This window comes from Chanodichthys erythropterus, chromosome 21 (assembly GCF_024489055.1).
Source record: "Chanodichthys erythropterus isolate Z2021 chromosome 21, ASM2448905v1, whole genome shotgun sequence".
In the NCBI taxonomy this organism is placed as follows: Eukaryota; Metazoa; Chordata; class Actinopteri; order Cypriniformes; family Xenocyprididae; genus Chanodichthys; species Chanodichthys erythropterus.
In genome coordinates, this window is record NC_090241.1 from 2937989 (window position 1) to 2953007 (window position 15019).

Consider the following 15019-nt stretch of genomic DNA (forward strand, 5'->3'; position numbering starts at 1 on the left):
AAGGATCATTTTGTAACTTTGATTCATTTCAGAATTAATATGTGTGACATTCTACAATAAAGGTGTCATGTGTACAGTACCTAATATGCATGTGAAAAAAAAAATATATATTCTTTTCTAACAGCATCAGAACAATTAGTATAGTACAGACAAGGCTTAAGCTAGTCCCAGACTAAAATGCATGTTTGAGCTGTTTTAACTGAAAGCAACTTGCACTAACATAACGTAAAATATGTCAGTGCCATTGTTGTGCCTCAAGATGCACACCAGTAATGTTTTTTGTCTAATAAAATGTTTTAAAATTTTAAAAAGTTTTAAAAGTTTTATATTTTTAGGCTTTTAGCGGTCTAACAGCGCTCATTACTGTCAGAATGAGTGAGCTGGCCAATCAAATCAAAGAAGGCGGGGCTTACTGTTCACAGAAGATGAGTGCGAAGGCCAATACGACTCTTTCGTTTTAGCAGTGAAAGAGTATGTGGCGAGTAAGTAGCTAAACATTTAAAGGTGCCATCGAATTAAAAATTGAATTTACCTTGGCATAGTTGAATAACAAGAGTTCAGTACATGGAAATGACATACAGTGAGTCTCAAACTCCATTTTTTCTTCCTTCTTATATAAATCTCATTTGTTTAAAAGACCTCCGAAGAACCGGGGAATCTCAACATAACAGAGACTGTTACGCAACAGTCGGGATCATTAATATGTACGCCCCCAATATTTGCATATGCCAGCTCATGTTCAAGGCATTACACAAGGGCAGCCAGTATTAATGTCTGGATCTGTGCACAGCTGAATCAACAGATTAGGTAAGCAAGCAAGAACAATAGTGAAAAATGGCAGATGGAGCAATAATAACTGACATGATCCATGATAACATGATATTTTTAGTGATAATTGTAAATTGTCTTTCTAAATGTTTCGTTAGCATGTTGCTAATGTACTGTTAAATGTGGTTAAAGTTACCATCGTTTCTTACTGTATTCACGGAGACAAGAGCCGTCGCTATTTTCATTTTTAAACACTTGCAGTCTGTATAATTCATAAACACAACTTCATTCTTTATAAATCTCTCCAACAGTGTGTAATGTTAGCTTTAGCCACGGAGCACTATCAAACTCATTCAGAATCAAATGTAAACATCCAAATAAATACCATACTTACGCGATTAGACATGCTGCATGAGGAACACTTTGTAAAGATCCATTTTGAGGGTTATATTAGCTGTGTGAACTTTGTTTATGCACTGTTTAAGGCAAGCGCGAGCTCCGTGGGCGGGGAGCGTGAGCATTTAAAGGGGCCGCAGCCTAAATCGCTCATATTTAATGATGCCCCAAAATAGGCAGTTAAAAAAATGTATAATAATAAAAAAAAAAAAATATATGGGGTATTTTGAGCTGAAACTTCACAGACACATTCAGGGGACACCTTAGACTTATATTACATCTTTTAAAAAGACGCTCTACGGCACCTTTAATATTTGACTACTAAAGTATTCAGCGACCGACAGTTATATCCAATGATGCAAGCTACTCAACATTTTTATGAAATTTCGCCATTTTAAATTGAAAACATGCTATTATTTGATCAATATGATATGATTAATGAAATTCATAACTGAATGTGACGAGACAACAAACGTTTTGCATTTTTAACCGAGACATACAAATGAGAGTGAATATGTTTTTTAAAAATATTATTTGCAAATAGTTTATATTGATTACTTAACTACAATAGACCTGTAACTTTTACCATTCTTATTTATTTTTAGTTATTTCCTTGAATCCCTTTTTAATCTTTTATTTAATTCATTTTAACAAGATTACCAAAGTATACTTTTTACAAGATAACAAAAATTACCCAGTAACCCCCCTCTCAGAAAAAATTAAATAAAAATAATTGTTCAAACATGTTCAAACATGTTCCCCAATGTTTAAAACATGGTTGCGGCCTTGTATCACCTTACCAAACCCTGTTCAATGATACAGGCCTCAATTATTGGTCTCATTAAAACAACAAAACAAATATGTAGCGAGGAAGTCCTAAAAGTTGGGTTACACTTTATATTAGGTGTCCTTTACTACTATGTACTTACATCAAAAAATAAGTACAATGTACTTATTATGTTCATATTACATTGCAAAACACTTGTGATGCTATTGGGATACGGATAAGGTTAGGCACAGCTTTGGTGGTATGGTCAGGTTTAGTAGTGGGTTAAGGTGTGAAGTAAAGGGTCAACAGTGTAATTATAAATGCAATTACAGAAATTAACTACAGATGTAATTACATGCAGGTATTCAAAAATATATAAGTACAATGCAAAAACATGTATGTACACAATAAGTGCACTGAACTGATTAATTTAAATGTAAGTACATAGTAGTTAAGGCCACCTATTTTAAAGTGGGAACAACGTTTGTAACATTAACCACATTTGAAACTAATTAGACTTGTGCTTGTTCACTTTGCTCATGCAGGGGTGTGAAACCTCTCGTGGCGGTGAAAAGGAAAAAGCTGCTGAATGAACAGACACAAGAGCTTGAGCAGATATGGACAGAAAACACAAAATTCAGGTGAACATGACACACCTTTGTATATGAATGTTTTATAATGTAATTGAGAATTTAAAATTCTATTCTATGTCACCACGTTAAAGACAACATCTGCTTTATGATAGAAAGAATGAAGCATGATTGTGCATTGACGCATTTTATGATTTGAAAATTCAGCGATAATATGCTGTGACAGTCATTTAAAGTGAGAAAACAATGAAAGAAAAGTACATACAATCCCCCACCTATAACTACAATATCAGATTCAAATCATGCATATGCCTGAACCCTGACAGACAGACAGATTATATAGACATGGCAAAAAGTTATCTGCCTAGAAATATAACAATGTCATGTCAGACAGAATCTCACTCAGACATCACGCGGCGCGTCTCCTACCACGAATCCACAATGACATTCGCAAAGTTGTGATTGAAAATAATCTGTCAAGATGGGCATGTTCTTTGTGATAATTATTATCATTATTGATATTACTATTATTGTTATTGTGTTTCTCCTTTCCTCTGGCAAAGATGATAACCTGTGTAGGCTTGCTGAATTCAAATGATACCACTTGATAGAGAGTCTGTCATGGAGGAGTAAACAAAATGTTGCCTTATTTATTTTTTTATTTCTCATAGCCAGAGCCGTGAGTGATCAGTTTACCTTCTGCCTCAGATTACAATCAGTTAATAACGGCGATTCTGCTTTGACGAAGGGGATTGTGGGAACCGGCGCAGGGTGGGACGGTGGCCCCCTCGATCGCGTAAGACCAGGGGCCTCAAGGATCCGGCTTACAAAAACCCCGCCGGATAAACCACTGCGGCAGCTTTTTGAAAGAAAGGAGTGAGACTGAGCGCCGAAAGACAGGAGAGCACAGGCGTTTCTAAGCAGGCTTTAAGATGGCAGATAAGGGTGTAAGAGACTGATCTTCTGGCAGGTCAGGAGGGATCCTGCAGCCCGAGCGTCGTATCAGCCTAAACCCAGAGCCCTCGCCCCCCGCTCCCCGCTCGAGGGCCAGCTGGTTGCCGTGGTGAGGAGCCGCGGGGGCTTGCCGGGGGCGATAAGCCAGCGTGAGCCGAGGGAGTCGGGGCAGAGAAAGAGAGCGACAGATTTCACAAAGGAAAAGAAGAGGAGCGTGGAGAGTGAGGAGCAGAGGGAACCGACGAGGGGAGGGTTAGAGAGGAGACGCTTGAGTGAATAGGCGTGCATTGTAAATCTTCGCCGTGGCAACCTGCAGCTGTGGAGATGGGTGTGATGTGTGGGTGACAGGGAGAAGAGAGGCCGGCTGCACAATGCTAGAGGATTTCTCCTCCAGCGCGCCGCTTATGACAGCTAACGTGGCGACCGGTTAGGAAGAATTACTAAGAAGAGCTATGCAGCCTGCCATCTTACAAATGAATCCCGTTTAGCCTCGGCATGTAAATAAATAGAGTTCACTTGGAGGGAGAGAGAGAGAGATAAAGATAAAGAGAGAGAAGGAGAAAGAGGGTAACAGAGGCAGGGAAGTGGCAGCAGCGGTAATCAGCTGCAGGAATGTTTATCGGCCGCTGGTGCGCGTGCGTGCGGCTGCTGAAATTATGCAAGCGAGTAACAATGAGCAAATTGAACCCCCACAAAAAGCGGCACAAGGTCAGGCGGAAAGACGAGGCATTGGGGTTGAGAGTGGTGGGCGTGAGAGGATAACAGATCATGATAAATTGGCTCACATTTTACAAACCGCTGGCCCTAATGCCCTGCTCCCAGCCAAGACTGCTAGGCTGGAACTTTCCGTACTGTAATACCTCCACTCAGCCATTTGTGATATATGAAAACCAAGCTGTGGCACTAATTGCACAATTACAAAGCGGAAGCCGAGCTGTGGTGAGGCAAACCGGAGGGGGTACGGTGACACACGCAAGCCCTCCCACTCTTTTTTGTTCTGTTTCTCATTCGTGGTCTCCTTTTAAAAAAAAAAAGTAGTTCTAGTCCTCGTGCACACTCTCATTAGGTAATTAGGTTCTTTAGTAGAGGCGCCGTTAAATATGGCACTCGCTTATTTCGGTTAGCCCAAGCTTTCCCCACGAGATCCCCGCTGGAAATGTAACGCACACATTTCCTCCAGAAACACTGCAGGACTGTGTACCGTTCCTCACCTGCCTAGTGGCCCAAAAAACCCAGACCAGGTTCTCCTCCCGAGGGGCTGAAAAAAACCCGTCAATGTGAAAGTGTGTGTGTGAGTGAGTGTGAGCGAGAAAGAGAAAAAATTTATCTTCTACATCGATGAAAGGACAATTTATTACCGTCTGCTGTGGGAGACAGAATATTTTGCCCCAGTGCTTTGCTGGCCCTGTTGACTGTCTGAATGAGGAATGGGAGCGTATTAGCACCCGGGCTGCTTCTGCACAGCCGCGCCTGGCACCGAACCATCACAGCCCCCAATACCGCCCAGGGTCAGAGGTCAAGAGCGGAGCAGCGACTGAGTCTCGTGGACCGCTGTACGTTGTTTCGTCTCCCGCTGTCGCAGATTGATACATTATTATTAGTGCCTGCTCTTCCACGACTCTCAACAGCCCGACAGCTGTCCTCAAGAAATTATGAGTGTTTTCAGAGAGGGCTTCTGACAAGGTATAGCAGCGAATATTGAAAGCATTTGTCTTGAGAACATCCCGTCGTGTTACAACAACGATGACATTTTGTTATTAGGCGTGTTTCGCACTTCACTTTCAAGCAGAGCGTAAGTGAAACAGCGGAATATCCATATATACAGCAAGCTGCATATATTAAAACGAATTTATAAATATATTTACATTACATGTATTCATACATTTCTTAACATACTGTATAAAATAAGTGATTTCTGGGTTACTTTAAATGATAAATTATTAAAAGGGTTCCCTGGAGAGAACTGAGAATTAATCTATGATCTAATCAATAGAACTAAACCTGTATAGTTTTAAACTGCTTATATCACTAGTCAGTCAGATTTACTGAATAGAAAACACTGTTTGCGGAACTTTAAATGCCCAAATCTCCATTCTTTTCTCCAGTTCGCTCTTAATGCTTCAAAAAAGCCAATATTACAGAAGATTGTGTTAAATAGGTTTGCAGTGCATTTTTAACCTAGTTTTCTGCTGAGTTCAGCACACTATGCGCTATTACTAGCACATATGGCACTGCCACTATTTATTTCTGGAACGCACCACCGCTCTACTTAGGTGGGCAATATGAATACTATAATGTGTTAATATAGGCAATGAAGCCTTTTTAGTATGCATTTTAATGAATAGCCTTTTTTTTTTTTTTACGCAAATTAAAGGGTTAGTTCACCCAAATATGACAGTTCTGTCATTAATTATTCACCCTCATGTCGTTCCACACCCGTAAGACCTTTGTTCATCTTCAGAACACAAATTAATATATTTTTGATAAAATCAGATCGCTCAGTGAGGCCTCCATTGACAGCAAGATAATTAACACTTTCAATGCCCAGAAAGACATACTAAAGACATATTTAAAACAGGTCATGTGACTACAGTGGTTCAACCTTAATGTTATGAAGTGACGAAAATACTTTTTGTGTTCCAAAATAACAAAATATCGACTTTATTCAGCGATATCTAGTGATGGGTGATTTCAAAACACTGCTTCATGAAGCTTTACAAATCTTGTTTCGAATCAGTGGTTCAGAGCGTGTATCAAACAGCCAAAGTCACGTGATATAAGTAAAGGAGGCTTCGTTACATAATAAGTGTTTCAATGGTTCACATCACTTTGGCGCTCCGAACCACTGATTCGAAACAAAAGATTCGTAAAGCTTCGAAGCTTCATGAAGCAGTGTTTTGAAATCGCCCATCACTAGATTTTGTTGAATAAAGTCTGTATTTTGGTATTTTTGGCACACAAAAAGTATTTTCATCACTTCATAACATTAAGGTTGAACTACTGTAGTCACATGAACTGTTTTAAATATGTCTTTAGTATGTCTTTCTGGGCATTTGAAAATGTTAATTATCTTGCTGTCAATGGAGGCATCACTGAGCCATCGGAATTCATTAAAAATACCTTAATTTGTGTTGAAGTTGCCGTAGAATGTCTTTTTAAAAGATGTAATATAAGTCTAAGGTGTCTCCTGAATGTGTCTGCGAAGTTTCAGCTCAAAATACCCCATAGATTTTTTTTTATTAATTTTTTTAAGTGCCTATTTTGGGGCATCATTAAATATGAGCCGATTTAGGCTGCGGCCCCTTTAAATGCTCATGCTCCCCGTCCACGGAGCTCGCGCTTGCCTTAAACAGTGTATAAATAAAGTTCACACAGCTAATATAACCCTCAAAATAGATCTTTACAAAGTGTTCGTCATGCAGCATGTCTAATCGCGCAAGTATGTTATTTATTTGGATATTTACATTTGATTCTGAATGAGTTTGATAGTGGTCTGTGGCTAAAGCTAACATTACACACTGTTGGAGAGATTTATAAAGAATGAAGTTGTGTTTATGAATTATACAGACTGCAAGTGTTTAATAATGAAAATAACGACAGTCTTGTCTCCGTGAATACAGTAAGAAACGATGGTAACTTTAACCACATTTAACAGTACATTAGCAACATGCTAACAAAACATTTAGAAAGACAATTTACAAATATCACTAAAAATATCATGATATCATGGTTATTATTGCTCCATCTACCATTTTTTTGCTATTGTTCTTGCTTGCTTACCTAGTCTGATGATTCAGCTGTGCACAGATCCAGACGTCCTGCCCTTGTCTAATGCTTGAACATGAGCTGGCATATGCAAATATTGGGGGCGTACATATTAATGATCCCGACTGTTACGTAACAGTCGGTGTTAGGTTGAGATTCGCCTGTTCTTCGGAAGTCTTTTAAACAAATGAGATTTATATAAGAAGGAGGAAACAATGGAGTTTGAGACTCACTATATGTCATTTCCATGTACTGAACTCTTGTTATTCAACTATGCCAATATAAATTCAATTTTTAACTCTAGGGCACCTTTAAGATCATTTTGGGTGAACTAACCCTTTAATTAATAGTAATATTCCATATATATATATATATATATATATATATATATATATATATATATGTAATCATGAGCATCAAAATCTCTCTCAATCACTGTAAAACCCACTGGCACTAACAGAACATCATCTGGCACTCAGTTCCATAGAATTGAAGAAGTGTTCCAGAAAGTAAAGGATGAAATAGAAGAGTGGTGCGGGCTCAAAGGTTAAGGCTATAATTGTTTTGCCTCTTAGCAGCATTAAGATAATTTTCCTGCAAAACAGATGGTCACAGAAAAAGCCAGCTAGTCTTTTCCAGCCGTTTTCTCGGCTGAGGATGATCCCCAGAGTAATGCTTAATGTCTTCACGTATCTCAGGTGTAATCGGCGAAATGACGTTACTATTTATCTCACGTCTAGTTCAGCAATAGTTACCAACGACTGCCGGCGTGACCTCGGGTGTGTGCACATTAATTTTACCTCAGTGTTTTCTATAGCATCAATTAATAAAAAGTGACGAGGTTTGGAGCAAATGAACAGCCCTTGATAAATGAGGGTCTGGACTTAATTGCTCAGTAAATTAAGAGCTCACAATTGTGACGATGCGGACCAGTTTTAATATTTAAAAAGTCATTAGATGTGGAAATGTCTGGCTTAGTTAAGTATGTAGTCACCCACAAGGACATTAAAGACCACATGAAACAAAGACAGTGTTAAAACACATTCACAAACTGCATACATTTAATGCTTTCAAACATGCACAAGTACAGATACCTAAAACCCGTACATGAGGAATCTGGAGAGCAGCAGTAAATACTCCACTCGTCCACAGAGTATGCATCTAAATACATTTAATAATTCTATGGACTTGTTGTCACTTCATTTGCATGACAACAGTCAGCTAGTAAACCAGCAATTGCCGCTGTGATACAATCTTCGTCATAATGGAGTTGTGATGGAGCTTCATGGTGAGGAGAAATTGAGCAAGTTAAGCCAGCTGAAGCCAGGGACGCTAAACGTTAAGGATGATGGATCACTTTCAGTAATTCTGCTTTATTATGATTGGGCAAGATCAATATTTTAACAGTTCGGTTACAGGCTTTAGTACAGTACTTAATATGTATTATTCATAACCTTTGTCAGCGCAGGAGGGCAGCGTGTCTCAGACTGAGTGGAGAGAGAGAGAGAGAGAGAGAAGATACTTATGATTCTGCCAGTGGACAAAAAGAGCACAGAGGGATGTGGATGGAAAACGTAACATTCTACAGTACTGAATATATCCACTGGGTCTATAAATGTGACCTGTGCTGGCAAAATAAATTATTGTTATTTTCATATTCTCAAATAAGTAATGAATCATATTCAAAATGATGTATGATTTGTTGGAATCAGACAAAAAAAATGACTAAGTTACACCTGTTTTAATTCGATAAAGTAAGCAAAGTCAGTTTTGAGAAAAAAAAATATTTAAAGGGGCTCTATGTAGGAATGTCACTCAGTGGTCGAAATAGGTACTGCAGTCCAAATTCAAAATATTGTTTGCACCGCCCCCTCGTTCAAAGACGCGGGTGGCCAGCTTGAGGACACGCAACAAGAGGGAGCGCAATAGACAATGAAAGCTGAAGAGACTTACACACTGTAAGCTGATGAGTTGATTTATCTGTTTTAATATGCTGTTGTTCAAAGAGATTTTTAGATGGATGCAGAGGCTTTTTAGGTTGGGTCAGAATCTGCGATTCTCTGACCCAGTTTGTTTGCTGGTTTCCATTGCTGCAATACGGCAAAAACTGGCAACCTGTGATGTCAAAATACTATTGGATAAACTGGTTTCGCACAGACCAAAACAAAGACATTCCGACACGGAACGCACATTTTCAAAGTAGAATATCTGGCTGTAGCATTGTTTTTCTGAGGAACATGTAGGTGAACTTAGCATGTTTTCTAAATATCTGCAAACATATTGGGGTATTGTTATGCTTTATTAAAGTAAAAATGTTACATAGAGCCCCTTTAATGTTTTCTGAAGGTTCCAAAACAAAATCACCTCTCAACCATGCCTTAAAATCTCTGGTATAATAACACTAAATTTGGCACACACCAAGTCAAAACCCATATCTATAGGAAAAATATATATTCAACTTTTTTTCCCCATGATACCACAATTGATTGATTAACATTAATGAAACAGCCAGCCAGTATATTAAGACTTACTGTACTGCACGGATGATGTTACACATAACAGACATAATAGATAATGTTTGCATGAATACTTGCCAAGACATTTTTTGAAATACTGTAATTTGGTGTATATGTGTACAATAAATCGGGATTGTGCGATCTCTGAGGCGTCTTTGTGAGAACACTTCGGATGTGCCAGTCAGCGTAAGATCATTTTGTCAACATGACTTCATCACATTTCATTGGTTCAGACTCATGCCAGAGAATATTCGCTATATAAATATTCACAAAGCTAGAATGCTGCGCTTCCTTTGGCATTCTTCATGGACAAAGGAAAGGTACTCCTCTCAGAAAATGTACAAATAAAGATTCTTTTAGATGTTTAATTGCTATTTGGAGCATTGGGATCGCTAGATGAGGGCTTAATGAACTAATTTTTGTGAAAACCTTAAATTCGATTTAAGTTTTTCACTTGTTTTGCCTGTAGCTCATAATTAGCCTGTGCGCAATTCGACTCATTTTGCCAGTTTGGTCACAAATATGCATAAAAACAAATGTGGTCATGTGGGTTTGAAAAAAAACTATTATGGGATGGCATAAATGTCAAAAAAATATGTCATTTGGTGCAACCAATATGCAGAAATATGCAGGACAAACAAAACAGGAAATTATATAACAGAAAGCACTCCAATCATGGACAGGCCAACAAATCTCTTAAAACATTGGAAAATGTAACCTTTTTATGAAACCGCAAGGTTAATGTAGGCTGTAAAATGGCATGTGGTGCCATCATTCAATTGAAACTTTTCTTGGAAAATCATTTAACAAAATCAAAAGTTTTATTATTATTGTACTCTACTGTTCATTATTATTACTTTTTATTTTCTTAATCTTTGAACCTCTTCTTCATTGTCATTGACCATTACCATTTGGTAATACCATGGTATTTCTTCGGTAAACTAAAGAGCTGCCTCGGTTGTCTTTGAGTTGTCTCTGATGACAGAAAGTTTGTGTTGCTACAAAACACCTCCAAACTCCTGCGTGAAGCATATGGTTATGCCAGCCTATGCCAGTATTATGTTTTGGGGTAGAAGGCTGTTGTTTCCTCAACTGTAGATTTCCTTTTTATGTTATTTACATCAAAGCTCAGGCGCTTATCTCACACCATATAGAAATGGTAAAAAATGCATTTTTCACAGGGACGGATGGGCTGTGTAATTTTATTTCATTTATTTATGTCTGTCTTCGGCACATCCGTAGCCCAGTTGGCATAACACTGATGTCTGCGAGCTGCGCGTGTATCAGTGACATACTTTCGGAGAGCTTGGAGTGAAACCGCTGGGATTAAACACAACGGCACATTCATATCTGGTCACACGCTCAGCTGCGGCGCAGGAAGGTCTGTCACTATCAAAGCTTCCTGGAATCTTCTCCCAGCAAAAGCCAGGGAAGAGGATTTCTTAGCAAGCTCCTAACCATCTTTTTTGAAAAGCAAATCCTTTGTACCCCTCCCAAAACTCCTGGCCTGGGCTCACCTCCCCCGTATTTAAAGTCCCCATGTGGAACGAATGGGAGCGAGCCCCGGAAAGTTTGTCGCGGGGAGTGGGTCGCTCTGGCTCTGATTAGATGTGGAGTGGTAATAGGCTCCTCTACGCGCTGCCGCTAACCCTGCTGCTCCCCCGGCAGCCACTGCGACTGGAATTAATCAGTCCTTCTGGGAACTTCCCTCAGCCTCTCTCTGCAGGCAAGCCACTCCGGAGTCATTTACCAGCCAATCCTACTGTCAGGCTTCTGTCATTTAGGCCTTTTCATTATGCCTTTAGCCCCCCTCCCTTTCTTTCTCCAGCTCCCTCCATTAAAGGGAGAACGAGACAGACAGACAGACAGACAGAAAGAAACTGGAACGAGTGACAGATTAGCCTGATGTCAGGTGCTTTTTAGAGACGGATAATATTATTACCCCTCCATACGAAACACTGAGAGTGCACTAATCCAAATATGAAGGACACTGACTTTTCAGGTGACTGCTCTTTTATTTATTTATATAGGCGGTAATTAGGATTGCACGGATCTAATGAATCCTCCGTTCTTATCGGCACCGGGAGCGGCGTTGTCCTAAATGTGACAATAGGTGGGCCAGCTTTGTTCCTCGTTTATGGAACCCCGGAGTCATAACTACCAATTACTGTGGCTCTCCCTCCCCTGGGCATCAGGCTGCTGGATCTGCCCGCTCTGCCACGCTAAGCCCGCTTAAGTGACCTATTTTAGGCTCGCAAGCAGACTAGAGAACACCTCAAAGGTTAGATTATCCTATGATGAAATACAGGGTCTTCTTGCTGCAAATTACCCAGGGAAAGAGAGAAGTATTTCTCCTACCTCCAACCGCAGAGCACGGCCAGCGGCCAAACAGCCCTGCAGCCACCCAGGAATGAGCCGCAAAAATATTCATGAGTAAACAAAAGGAGTGATTTGAAAAATGGCCAGAGGAAAGAACAGATTAATAAGAGAGAGAGAGAGAGAGAGAGAGTGAAACATGAATAGAGTATTATAAAACTATTCTGTAGCTCCATCTCGTCGAGGTCAGGGGGAGATAGCGGCAAGGCTTCATTAGAAGCCAAGCGTTGCCTCTGTACCACATTTGCCCCAAACCAAACCCAGGGGATCCAAGGACCGGTAAAGAGGAAGTGGCACCAACTAAAAGGACAGAAGAGAGAATACTTGAATGAAATGAGCAGGTGATGAATCGCACTGATGTGAACATTGACATTTTTTTTTTTTTTTTTTACTAGGTCATTATGAAGAAGTCATTTGTTTGTTTTTTTTTCATATCGACCAAAGTGTCAAATGAACAGCGATCATTAAGAGTGTCCAAGATTAACGGGTAAAATCAAGTCTTTAAACACATGTTCCAAGTTCTTAGAAATGTACTCTTTGCATCCATTGGTTGATTTCATATTTCATTGTTTTGAAAAACTAGCATATCATTCAAGAAAAAGTTTACTTTTTTTCTGTTGCTTTCTGATTTATTTATTTATTTATTTTTAAATATATGCCTTAGGTTTTGTGTCAAAGCTATTTGTACAGTCAATCACAAAGCTCTTTCCCGTTTTGTATGTGTTTTGTGTGTTTTTCGCGACATTCACACTGAAAACCAATGCTGCCGCTCAGTCTTTTGCCTCTCAGTGGACGTGACCGCAACCGTAACGGTCGACGGTGACGTCACTTGCATACCCTCTATACTCGTGCACGTTTTGGGAGACGTTCCTTTGAAATGTGAGCTGTGAAGGAGGGGGGTTGTTCTTACGCATGCGCTCATTTCAAAAACTCAGTAACAGTCTGTGGATTCTCCGTCGATGAAAAAATCCTCTCTAAGTAAACTTAATGTAAGCATCAAGTAAAAAGGGTAATATTTCCCTTAAATCTTGAATATATGTACACAACATAACTGTTACTGGTAACACTTTAGTATGGGGAACAATTCTCAATTTTAATCAGTTGCTTATTAGCTGTTTATTAGTACTTATAAAGCATATATTAATGCCTTATTCTGCATGACCATATTCTACATCCCAAGCTCTGATTGGTTAGCTAGCCCAGTGTGTTGTGATTGGCGAACTGTGTTCTGGAAATGTCACGCCACTTACCATAATCACAAGTTTCATCTGCTCAAGTGTAAATATTAACAATGCCATCAATTTTGCCATGCCAATTTGAGTCTGATTCAGACCCTAAGAATGTTAATGAACAAGGGGATCGTGCAGGACACATGTAAGCACGGACTTTACAGGACATTTTCAGAGTGGTAAGTTCCTAAAGATCAGTGAACATTCTTACAAAAGCGAGAGCCCCGTAGCTAAACAAGTCATTAACAGTTCGCTAGCAGGCCGGCGGAGCCACAAATAATAAAACATACTTACATGTTGTGATCCATAAACAAATGCGTGGGAATTGCTTCATCTTTCAGGAGAAACTTTTGTGTGAAGCCGGCATTTCATGCAGTTACAGATGCAACATTTTGTATGTACCACTTCTACTTCTGCTGCATGAGATGACGACATACTTTTATAAATGTTTTGGTTAAGAAAGAGTCTGAGTTTATTTCCTCCTCCCTCATTGCAAAAAGTTTACTCTGTCTGGATGCACTTAAATCCGTAGTAAGAACGCGTTCCTGTCACATATCACACATGCACTTTTCAATAAACCAACAGAAAGCGAGTTAATGTGTTTACATGCTGGGCGAAATCGGTGATAGCTGTGAGGATCGATTTATGCTTACGCCATTTTTGACCTTACACTGATAAATGAAAGAGGTAAACGCGTTTACATGACCACGTGCATTGTCAACTTATTATGCATACTCAGGTGAAGAACGTGCACGTAAATGCACTCAATTGCATTTTCAGTTTCACTTTTTCACCTTAGCATTTCTGACTTTATACCCTCCAAAAAAAAAAAAATGGCAAAATGAATTAAAAACATGTTCAACACAGAAGAGGGCCAGACCTGCAACTGTATGCCTTTGGAATGCGTTCTAGGGCAGGGGTGCTCGAGCCTTGGATTGCCACAGAGTTTGGAATTTCTTTCTAAACTCCAGTGATTGATGCAGGATCCATATAATGGTAAAATAAATGGGCCTCAGTGCTAATTTCCCCCTTATAGCATCTGATGAAATATGCCTTACTCATTTTGGGTGTCTGACATGAAATATTGGTGTGTGGTGGCCAGGGCAGACATGAAGCAGAGCTCTCGGCCACTGTACTTCACCACACAGACAATCCACAGAGACGGAGCCAATTAAGATAAGCCTCCATTCACAGGAAGAGGTTGTTTGACATGCTGTCATGCTAATAGAGACAACCGTCATTACACTAAGGTATGACACACACCGAGGTACCTGCAGAATGTAGCCCTAATTGGTCAACTGTTCCTATGTAAGTCCTCTGCTCTGCTAAAGGCTCTCAATGTTTGGTCTGGTTCCTCTTTCAGACGTGTCTGTTAGGAGCTGTATTAGTCTGCCAGAGGTAATTTCTCTGCTCCTGCTCTTGGCATGGGGTGGATACACTCCAGATTTGACGTGAACAGTTAGGCCTTGAAATAACAAACTGCGGCTTCCTCTGAGCAGTGTCAGTCTCGGCACACCTAGATCAGGCTGGATTTAAGTATTAAAAGATTTCAACTTGTCCAAGTGCTCAAGAGAAATATATACTTTAAGTTGGTATAAAACTAGACCGGGGAAGTGAAGGTATTGTAGTCCTCATAAAATAGCATTCAAATGTTAT